This window comes from Pinus tabuliformis, chromosome J (genome assembly GCF_031772625.1).
Source record: "Pinus tabuliformis cultivar Carrire ecotype Pingquan chromosome J, CPIR1, whole genome shotgun sequence".
NCBI classification, from domain to species: Eukaryota; Viridiplantae; Streptophyta; class Pinopsida; order Pinales; family Pinaceae; genus Pinus; species Pinus tabuliformis.
Window position 1 is genome coordinate 907752672 of NC_142295.1, and position 12819 is coordinate 907765490.

Sequence of the window (12819 nt, forward strand, 5' to 3'; positions counted from 1 at the left end):
TAAGTTTGGTGCTCTCCTAACCCTCCACAAGCAGAAACCAGTTGTGTGTTTGACAATAGAGCACTAAGTCAAGTATTTTAGAATAGTAGAGAAGTTCCTCATAGAAATAAAAATAATGAGGGCTACTATATTGCACCAATTCTTAATTAATATGCAATCTACGGAAATATAATGTCTAGCAGAATCTAAAACCTATTAATAGAGAAACACCTTTAGTCAAATATTCAAAGGAAATTTTATAAAGTTGTTTTCAATATTTTGGAATGTTATTATTTTTTTTAAAAGTTATTCCGTTTTATTACATTGAAAGATTGAGAAAAATAAACATAATTTATATATTTTTAATTATTTATTAATCAAATAATATATTATATTATTTATTTTATTTAAAAATAAATAAAAGGAAAAAATATTTTATTATTATTATTAAATTTAATTAATTGATTTTTTTGTTATTATTAAAATTTTAAATTTAATTATATTTTAATAATCAATTAATAATTATAAATTTTAAAATTCACATTATTGATGATGGTGGTGGTGGTTAACCTCTACTAAGATCAAATTTTGGTCTATCAGTCCTAAAAAGAAACGAATTATTTAATTTAATTTAAAATTTTATTCTTATACTCAAAAAACCTTCTAACAAATCTCTCTGGAGAAGCCAAACTTTATATAGTTGTTTTCATTATTATATATTTTGTTTTAAATTTCTCAATACACAGTTTCACCCTTTATTTTATTTTTCGTGGTTTTTAATTCGCCTATAGGGGTGGACGCATACATTGGAATAGCTTTTAAATTTTGCTTATAAATTTTTTTAGAAGGTGGATATTTAGCTTTTTAATTTTGGTTATGGACAAAAATTGGAGGGTGGATATTTAGGTTTTTATAGATTTGTATTTTTTTCATTTTTGTTTATAATTAAATTAGAGTTATTAAATTTAGTAGTATTAGTAGTATTGATGGAAAAGTTTGAAAATTTGATAGTTTGATTTGGTTTGTGAATTAACCAATATTACATAGTAATTAGTTCATGCAACTTAATTTAAATATAGTAAATTAAAATAGAAAACAATAAAAATATAAAGATTTAAAATTTTAAAATACTATAATTAGATTAATTTTAAATGGTAATTAAATACATTATTAAATTTTGTAAATTAATATTATTTGTATTGCAACATAGAAATAATTATTAATAATTTACATTTGGCTTTTTATAGTTTGTGGATATGGTTTTATGAAAATGTTATTATTAGACCTCGGTATAGAGATCCTATCATAAAATTCTATTATACTTGGTTTGTTTGTGAATATGGGAAATTTTGTATTTATTCTTATTACAAACATCTTATTATTTTGAATAGCATTCATTCATTAATAGTGTAAAATCTATAATATGTGGTGATTAAGTTCGCACAAAAACTTAAGTAACCTCTACCCCTCAAAAATATAATGTTAAAAAATAAATATATATCTTACATACTATTAATATATATTTTTTTAAATTACATATGTGATTTTAAATAATCATTTTAAATAATATATTTTTTATTAGATTATATTAATTATTAGTTATTTTTATAAATAGGAATATAAAACGATTATATTTATTAGCAATATTTTTTTCATTTTCTCAAAATAAATTGTATCATAAATATCTATCCTACACCTAAATAGGTAATAATAGAAACGATGAATACATTAATAGAGGCAAAGCCTAATAAAATATCCAATTTGATAACCAATGAAATTAAACATAAATAAATTAAATTATTTTTAAAAAAATCATATAGTAAAATATATAAGGTTATATGATAATTTTTTTCAAATTTGCTTTAGTGAAACCTAAAACAAATAATATGTATTTGACCAAAAACTATTACAATATCCACTAAAAAATAATAAATCGATTCGAGATTTAATACGGTGCACAATATATTGGGTTCACGGAACCATTTATTTACCCGTTCGAACCATTTATTCTCCAGAAACTCTTCCGTATTCAGGAAATGGCATAAGGTTACTGCTCAAATTTGATAACATTGGTTGATTTTTTATGCAATAAAAATCTGTAAAACAAATTCGTTAGCAAGGTTTTAATGAAATTTGTAAAATCTATGACTCTTGGTGTATTCAATAATATGGAATAGGTTATATAGCAGATATTTGTAAAATAAAGTAATTTTACTTTTATTATATTTAAATAAAAAATTGCAAATTAATTTTACTTTTATTATATTTAAATAAAAAATTGCAATTTTTTTTTATAAATTTATAAATTAAATTTTATTTTAAATAAATATAAATTTATAAATTTAGGTTATTATATAGAATAATATAAGTAGTTTATATATCTTATAAATTAGAGTTTGGTTTTTTTTGTTCGTGAGTAATTAGAAATTTGTATAATATATGAATTTATTCCAAATATCAAATATTGTTAATGTGGAATTTATATGGTCCATAGTAATGTCCAATTTATATAGAAATTTAGTTTATATTGAATACCATATAATTTATGGTGTAGTTGGGTATATGGATGAATACAAAAATTGCCACAATCTTCTATTCTAAATGTAAAACTACATGCTTTGGTCCAATATAATTGTATTTGTAACATTTATAATTAAAAACAATTTTAAAATAGATTTTGGAGTTTTCAATGTTATTTTTTCGAAGGAAAAATTCAAACTTTCTATTAAGGCAATAAAAAGTTACATTTGTAGATGCATTTAAGGATTCAGAATACTTTATGTGCACAAAATAAACATAGAGTAAGTCATCTTTGGGTGGTAACGTAGAACTCTGTAATACTCAAACCCAAAAAGAAAACCAGAAAAACAAGCCAATTCCAGTTCCCGGACCTCCCCTTTATTGAGGAAAACGACCCAAACAAGAACATAGTAATTGTGCATAAATACAAAAATTTAATGTTTCAAATTATAACATGTTCTTGTCCCCTGTAAAAACAAATAGTATCAAAAAAGAGACCATAGCTTCTGCAGAGAAGAAAAAACATTTTGAAATAGGCCTTCCCTGGAGCATTATAAAGTCAAAATTTTGTTTTAGATGTAATACTTCTTCTAGTAACAGAATCAAAATATAATTGGACATATTTGTTCTCCATTGAACCATATAACAACATTCTATGAGTCTCCAAAAATCAGGACCGTTCCCATCCTCATGTGAGTAAGCCAGCATAGTAAAAGTTTTAAGGATTGAAGTTTTGCATAATTATTTGTTCCCGTGCCAAGGCCCACTGAAGCTTTTAAACTTTTTTGGTTGTTGATGTGAATGACAAGGCCCACACCACAGATGTCATGTGGATCAAGTGCACCATCAAAATAGGCCCATGGTGTATCACCCCTAATTTGTTCTTCTCTTGGTCACCTGGAGATTTTTACAGTATTTAGTAAGGGGATAACAACATAGATTGAGGCACTTTCTACAACAATACGAATGTGAGCAGGGACCAAATCCTTAAATATGCTCCTATTTCGAGCTAGCCAAATGCCCCATGAAATTATTAAAGGGAGATTTTTCATATTTTCCTCCTGAACCTCATCCCACCATCTTTACCAGGCATCACACATGTTTTCCACATTCCGAGTCTGAGTCTTCCCCAGTAATCTCAAAGTTTCTTCCCATGTTCTAATACTGAAAGAGGACTTTAAAAAAAGGTGTTGTATTGATTCCTTCTTACTTTTGTAGAGGGTGCACCAACTTGGACCTTCTTTGTTTCTTTTCTGAAGGTTATCCCATGTAGGGATTTTGTTCCTTAAGATACACCAAGAAAAAAAAAAAAGTTCTTAATTTTGCGGGACTTTTTAATTTCTAGAGAGGTTTAAACCACCATTTCAATGCTCCCCGTGCCCTTCTTACCATCAGGGAAGAGTAGCCAGACTTTGGAGAATATTTTCCTGTGGGAGCATGGACCCATCTCAGCACATCCAGACGATCCCTGAGATGAACATTTGTTCTCTGGAGCTCTCTAATATAATTTTGCCATTCCTCTTTCCATTGAGGTTCCAAATGCACTTCTTTCGCTGCTTTCCATGCTTGTTGCCATATTGTCATCTGACCTTCCCTTGCAATCTGATTCAAGTAAACTAGGCCCTATGTATGTAAACATGTCATGACCTCTCTTGATAGGGTATATCCCTCGTTGCATCCTACTCACGGGTCTATTCCTAATCTAAGACTCTCTCCATTTCCAATGTGTTAGCCCAATCCGTCTTCAATGATCCTAAAGGATTCCAAAGTTTCCTTCCATACTATTGAAGCATGTGGAGACTTCTTTTCAGGGTTCCTCAACCATTCATCCATGGGGGTCGGATCTATATATTTCTTTTTTATGACTGTCGTCCACAGATTGTCCATTGATATAAGTCTCCACCCCATTTTTGTTGCTAGTGAAGATGCAAAGGTTGGTAGGTCTTTAATTCGCCATCCACCCCATTCCTTTGGTCTAGCTACTTTTCCCCAGGCCACCAATGGAAGCACTGAATCCTCCTTTGTTGCAGCCACATGAACCTACTAAATATTTTCCTTATTCTTGAGATTATTCCTTTTGAGATCCATGTCAATGCAGTCCAATACACAGGGATGGCCACAAGAACCGATTTATTCAAAACCAACCTCCCCGCTCTCGACAACCATTTATAGCTCCAGTGTTTAATCTAGTTTTCAATTTTAGCCACAAGCCAATATCAATCTTATTTCGTGTAAGAGTCCAGTTTTAGATGAAATCCAAGGTGCTTAAAGCTTTCCTTCATCGACTTAGCCTCAAAAGGGAGGGTCGATGCAATCCCCATGATTTTAGTGCCTTAGAAACCTTCAAGAATAAAAGATGATTTTTGAGCATTGATACACATACCTATAACTACTAAGAACATATCAATGTTATAATCATCCACGTCACTGTTTCAAAATATTGGAAAAATAATATATTTGAATAACTATAAAAAGTATACTTCCTAATTTTTTCAATATTAAATTTTAAATGACGAAAATTTTGAATTAAGCTCGAATTCTAATTTAGTAACTATACATTAACCGCCCTTTATATCCAGTGGTCTTCCCATGTTTATAGTTTAAAATTAGAAACAAACCCTAATCCTAAAAAATCTTCCCATGTTTATAAATTAAAATTAGAAACAAACCCTAATCCTGAATGTTTTCATTGTGATAATTTATTTTAATAATTCAATTTTAATATCGTTCTTTCCTCCTCACAAACTGTCCCCTTCAGTCATTCTACCTCCTCCCTTTCAATCGTTCTCCCTCAGCGTCTTTAATTGTTTCAATTACTTTGGCTTGCGGGATCTTACAACCCCACTTCTTTGCCTCCCAAATACGGTGTGTACTTATGGCGTGTACATATATTACGAAAGAGGAGATGCCAAGAACTCTTACACGGTCAGAACCATGGTATCGGAATAGTGTATATAATAAATTAAATCTTATCTAACCATTCTTTGCGATTTCAGCTTTAGGTTTCGATGTAAACTATGGCTTTTAAATTAAGCAACTAGATGCCCGCCGAAAATGTTGTCAATGATTGGCATGGATTGACAACATTGTGATTGTGATCAGGGATGGAATTTGACGGGCATTTTGCCCGTCATAGGGCAATTTTCCCGTATTTGACTGCTGAAATTTGTCAATGCCCGTTTTTACTGACGTGCCCGAAACCGTAAAAGACGTATTTTAGACGTTTGGAACTTTTTCCAAAACGTTCTTACGCCCCTTTATTTTCCATCTAACCGTGTGTTTTTTTGGCAAGTTTCTTTTCACTGAAAATATGCTCAATTTTAATCAGCGCCGACAGCCAATAAGCATATTAAATTACGTTTGCATTATCTGGATTCAGAGTAGGAACACGGTAACTTTCCAGAAAGCCCCAAAAGCTACCTAGGGTTTCTTTTCGTTGTTATTTTTCTTTCTTTTTTCAAAACATGGGTTTTAAATTATTTGGGTATTTTTTCTGTTTGAATGGGATTGATGTGATGAAGACTGGGTGCAGATTCATGGCTGCCAAAGGCCCCCTCAACCGCCCATGTTGTCTTTTCCCTTTCCGTTGCCTAGAGTAGAAAATAAAAATTCGTCATTGTAGTGCAAACATTTCGTCAAGTAATTTGCCTGCAAATTCGAGCGCTTTGCCGACGATTTTACAGCGGTTTCTTGCGTTTTTCCCGGTGTTCGTGTTTGAAGGATTTTGATGCATTTGGCGTCTCAGAAATCGAATTGATATATTTGACCTGCTAGCCAGCCAGGCGCCCGTATGGTCCTCGGGAATATGTGCCCAGCTTGAGAGGACCGACGAAGAAGAATTCATTTGGTGGGGGAGCAAGGGGGATTCTTGTAATCTCGAAATGCATTTTCATAGGATATGAGAGCACCGGGGATTCTTGGAATCTCGAAATGCATTTTCATAGGGTATGACATTTGATTCGATTGCTTGGTTGGTTCGACTCTTCTGGGTCAGAGGAAGGAACTTTGAGAAGCGAGTTTCTGTTGGATTTGGATTCTTGGGTTCTATTTGAGCGATGGATTGTGTAGGTGAACGCCTTCTGCTGCTACGGGGGTAAATGGCGAGAATTTGTGGTTATTTCTGTTGTTTGTGGTAGATCTCCGTGGAGGTGGTATTGGAGCGGGGGTTATGGGTAAGGCGGCGTTGGGACTGGCTATGGCTTGCGCTGCGGTGTCGTGCACGGTTGCCTCTTTGCTGGTGGCCAGGTGGGTGAGGAGCCGAGGCAAGTGGAACTGTCTCGTGGGATGCTCTACTCCTTTGTATCGTTGGAGGCAGCTAGTTGACGCCATGGTTGTGGAGATGCACGCCGGATTGGCCTATGAGAGGGGAAGTAAGCTCAAAATGTTGCTTACATTCGTCAACAGCCTGCCTACCCGGTATTTTGTATCAAATTTTATATTAGATAATGTCATAAATTATCTCTAAATGGAACTTGGTTTTATTAGGTATCTAAATATTCAGGTGGCATAATATAATATATAAGACTTTTGTGATCTAGGATGTAGAAAATACTTTTTCAGATTAATCACATTGTAAACATTGGGTTGACGTTTCAAACCAACTAATGTGGTTCATCCTAATAGTCTTTCGGATTAATTACATTGGAAGGATTGGGTCGAAGTTTCAAACCAGCTAATGTGGTTCATCCTCAGGACGTTTCGAACCAACTAATGTGGATGAACCACATTAGTTGGTTCGAAACTTCCTGAGGATGAACCACATTAGCTGGTTTGAAACGTCGACCCAATCCTTCCAATGTAATTAATCCGAAAGACTATTCTCTTGGCATAATATAAATTGTTGATTTTAAATTATAACTGTTGATTTTAAATGATAATTTAAAGATTAGGCATCTAAATATTGGCATGATATAAATTGTTGGTTTTAAATGATAAATTAAATATATGCAATGGCTAACAATCAAGTATTTTACTTAAGACTAACTATATAGTTTTAATAAGAAAATTTCAAATGCTCAAACACTTTTTGTTGAAACCTCCACAATTGAGTTTTTTCAAATTTTGGTTTTTTCATTGAGATAAATATATGAAATTCTTTAACATAATTATGTTATTGAATGGTAATTTTTTAATCAAATCTTTATTAGTGAAAGGTTAATCTGTGTTATGAGAACATCACTCTCTTGACGGGCAAAATTTTAAACATAACGTTTCTTGACGGGAAGCCTAAAGACCCAAAACGTCAAAAAAAAATTGTATGATGGGTAAAGAGAAACCCAAATTCCAACCCTGATTGTGATGGATTGATCCTTTCTTTAGCCACCATATACGTTCTAATCGAAATGCTCATGTGCTTCAGTATGAGTGTGAAATCCTACTGGGAAATATATTTATCTTTCGAGAGAGTATGTTTAACATTTATTCTTTTCAGTAATTGCATCTGAACATGGTTTTCTTGCGTTACCTAATGTTAAATATGTATGCAGTCTGTGAAATATTTAACTAACACAATTTGAATGTGCAGCGAGATGAAAATGTGGCAGGGTAAATAATAAAGGATTATATCAATCAGAAATGACCATGAGAAAGCTTAATCCACTCATGGGAAGAGCAAGATGGGATCAGTTTTATCAATAGCCACAACCATTTGCACGCCCAAATTTGACAGAAGAAGCGAACTACTGTCTACCCTGGTATTCCCCACGATTGGATAAGCAATGACACGAGAAGTTTATGACCTTATGGCACAAGGACATTAACAAGGTTTAAGATGAAGATTTTAGCAATAATCTTTTAATAAAGTTTTATACTAATAAGATATTTATAATTTAATGTTTAATCAGATTTGATGCATAATTATGTATTTTTATAAAGTTTAATATGTTTTAGTGTTAATATTTAAACAATAAAAGTTTAATAATTTCTACTAATAAAAAAAATTGTTTTAATAATAATAAATTTTATTAATAATCTAAATCTCTATACGATGAATCACACTAAATGGTTTGAAACACATTGTCAACAAATTTCTCATTTGATTTTCACCAAAATATAGCTTAACAATTATAATATGGATCACAGAAACTTAAATTCAAAAATAATAATATTATTAATAGTTAACTATATTAGCAATTGGGCTTAAGGAAATTTAATTTTTTAAATTATCAATAGCCAAGATATGATAATATGTGAATATTTTTCACTAATACATGATCCAATAGATAATATACATGATTATGAACCCCAAGGGAATAATATTAAACCCAAGGGACTAATATTATTATACCAAGATATATAAACCCTAAGATAAATATTATAAACACTAAAATAAACATGGTTCACCATGGTTGATTTTCATATTGAGACAATCCTTGTCACAGTGTGCCGTTGGACCATGGTTGACCATGATTACCATGGTTGATTTTATTATCAACACAATCCTTGTGACAATGCGACGTTCGACCATGGTTGACCAAGATTGACCATGGATGAGCATGTTTGATTTTATAAAACATGGTTAACCATGGTTGACCAAGGTTTACCATGATTGACCATGGTTTAGCATGGTTGACGGTGATTATCATATTGAAACAATCTTTGTCATAATAGACGTTGGTCCATGGTTGAGACAATGATTGAATTTATAAAACATGGTTGACCATGTTTGACCATGATTGATATTACAAACCCAAGGGAAAATAAACCCTATGGATTAATGCTAGAAACCCAAGGGACTATAAATCGAAGTGAATAATATTAAACCCTAGGAATATGAACCCTTAGATTAATAAACCCAAGTAATTGATATTATAAACCTAAGGGAATAATAAACCGAAGGGATAAAAATTATAAACCCAATTTATGTAAACCTTAAAATAAATATTTCAAACCCTAAAATAAATATTGTTGACCATGGTTGATTTCCATATTGAGACAGTCCTTGTCAAAATGCAATGTTGGACCATGGTTGGCCATGATTGATTTTCATATTGAGACAATAGTTGTCACAATGCGACGTTGGACCATGGTTGATCATCGTTAACCATGATTGATCATGGTTGATTTTCGTATCGAGACAATCTTTGTCACAATGCGACATTCAACCATGGTTGATCATGGTTGACCATGTTTGATTTTATAAAACATGGTTCACCATGGTCAAAACCATCATAGTTGATCATGATGAAAGAGATTTTAATCAAGGTTGATCATGGTTGATGAAATTCAACCATGGTTAATCATCGTTGACCATCGTTGACAATTGTTGACTATGGTTGACTATAAAGACATTGACCATAGTCGACCATATTCAAGCATGATTAACCATCGTTGATCATGATTCACTGCAGAGACATTGATTAACCACTATGACTATGGTTGATGATGGTGGAGCATGCTTGATTGTAGAAGATCATCGTTGAACACGTTGATCATGATAAACGCTGGTTGACATTGATTGACCATGGTTGAACATGGTTGAGCATATTTGACCAAATTCAACTACAGTTAACCATATTCAATTTTTATTCATAAATTAATAAATTTTATTAATTGTATATTTATTTAGAGTCATTTATTTATAATAATTAATATTACTAATAGAAATGTTTATATATATATATATATATATATATATATATATATATATATATATATATATATATATATATAGATATATAATTTTAAATACACTATTAATTATATATATATATATATATATATATATATATATATATAATTTTAAATACACTTTTATATAATTAATATTTTATGTGTTTATATTTATATTAAAAAAATTTAGTGAATTAAAAATTTAAATTTTCATTTTAAAAATAAATCTCAATAGATTTATTAAAAATATTTAACTCTTTAAACATATATTTCATATTAATAAATTTATTAAAAAAAATAAATTAAATTTAGACTACCAATTCTACAAATTAATTTTAACTAAATTAATACTAAACCAATGTTTACAAATAAGGATGGTTATACAATTCAATTTAAGAACCTTAAAACTTTCTATTGTAGTAAAATTATACAATTTTTATAAACATTAATAATTATAATTACAATAAATAAAATTTAAAATTTTCCAAGTATCTATTTCATTGGAAAAAATTATTCAAATTATTAAATTCATAATTTAAATTTTTATATTTTTTGACAATTAAACTAAGTTTCAACAAATTCAAAATTCTTACCCTACCTTACCCTCCCATATATATCACAAATGGAAATGTATATTTACCAAATTTCCGGCGTTTTATTTGTCATTATGTTACTCAACAAAAGAGGCATTGAAATTTTATGGAGTTGTCTTTAGTGCCATTTTCTGGACTTTCTGGTGATAGAATCCGACGGAAAAATTTGAGGTTAAATCTTGATTTGTGTTATTTAAACTGGTTTTTTAACTGCATATTTGGATTCAGCACTGTGAAAAACCCCTAGGACGCTTTGATTGTGCAGGGATGACCCATCAAGATTGTGATTTTAATAAATTGATGCTGGATTTTAGAGAAATTTGATCGGGAAAACCCATCAAAAAACTTCCAAAAAGACCCACTCAAGACAACTCCAAATTTTATTCGCCGAAAACTCACCACTGGGGATGTATGCACGTGGTTCTGAAAACCCACGATCGACAATCGGGTCACATTTACTTGAAAATAGTATTGTGTCATATCTCTTGAACCAAAGAAATTACCTCGATAAAAAAATTTTACGCATGCAGTCTTAAATCATGGATACTTTTTATTTATTACATATTTGTGTGTTGATACACTTGTCGCACCTACATGGAGGACCATACATCGAATCTTATATTAACATACGAAATTTTGGTTATTACATTAATATATGTCCTTAAGGTACAAATCATAATGAGATCTTAATTAATGGTCCTGGCTACCCGTGAGTTGGTGGGACCAGGGCTTTGGAACCTTCATTATGCCTTCCAGCTGTTAGCTCTACCTCAAACGCAACACTCCCTCATCGACAGTATACTACTATGAAGCCCTATCCAAAGGCGGCGAGGGTTTCTTTACACTTTTTGTTTGCTCGAGAGTTGTTTTTCCGTCATTTGTTATATCTCTAGTATCGTTCCCTAGCTCCAAACTTCAGCTCCTATGCATAGGTAACTTCGCTCCTCAGCTTCCCGTTTCATTGCACCATTACTCAGGTTTCTCTGTCATGTTTATGCTTTCATTCGCCTTACCTGCCAGACTTGCAAGGAGGGTTTTCAAGTTCTGTTTCCAAAGGCACCGCTTCATGGTTTCAACCCCCAGTCCATGTATAGGTTTTTTTTTGTAACTTAAATCTTGCATCCATTTCTATAATTTGTACTCGTAATTATATTAAAGAGTTTGTGGGTTTTGCCAGGTTCCGCGAAAGGCTTCAACCCGCATGCAAATGGGTGTTCGAGGGTGAGGCTCCCTTCCGGAAACCGACTCCAAGGTTGCACACCAAACCTTCTTTTGGCCTTCGGGTAATGTGGATACTGTGTTCGAAATTACTTCTGGTACCTGGGTCTGTGACATCTAGTTGTATTGAGCTATGAGAGTTAAGGAATTTCTATCGAAATTTGTTACCCATGTTGAATAGAATTTTTGGATCGAATTTCTTTGGTCATAGGCCTTCCTCGCCAGTTCTTTCAATTTTTGGATGTATAATTGTTAAACTGGATTTTTGTACAATGTTATACACAGATTATTATCCTTGTTGAGTTTATGAACTGTTATGAGGGTTATTACCTTGGATTTGAAGTCCTTGGTTGTACGAGCGTTTTTCTTATTTCTACATATTAGAAACTCTATCTTAATGTTCTCTGTCAGAAATGGTCGATGCTTTTCTAGGTTTTTCCCTCGGAATGATGGTATTATGCTCAGTATAGTTTGATGACTATTATGCATGTTTATTCATGAAGTATAAGTAGTTTCCTCCTTGTCATTTTTGTTTTAAATTCGAGTTTCGACTCCTTGCTCAGTCGGTCTTGTTGGGTATACGACCAAAGTCCCACATTGACTAGAGGTGGGGAGGATCATGGATATATAAGGATGGACAAATATCTCCATTGGTATGAGGCCTTTTGGGGTAAGTCCAAAAGCAAATCCATGAGGGCTTAGGCCCAAAGTGGACAATATCATACCATTGTGGAGATATGTGGTGTCCAGAGTTCTTAACAAGTGGTATATTTAGAATATAATATACCAGAGACTCTGAGTATTGATAAGAAATGATTGTGACTTTGAAGCACACGGTGACGGAAGCAGAATATTGCATATTTTACAGTGTGGGTTGAAGTGTTACGCAGGGGAGTTT

The 12819-nt window shown here is 31.9% G+C and overlaps 1 long non-coding RNA gene across 1 annotated transcript; it reads left to right on the forward strand.

Annotated features, from left to right (window-relative positions):
• Positions 1–11472: 11472 nt before the first annotated feature.
• On the forward strand, positions 11473–12226 carry LOC149229667 (uncharacterized). The gene is made up of 2 exons (XR_016247311.1): positions 11473–11635; positions 11881–12226. It is a non-coding gene; the product is annotated as an uncharacterized LOC149229667 (long non-coding RNA).
• Positions 12227–12819: the final 593 nt, after the last annotated feature.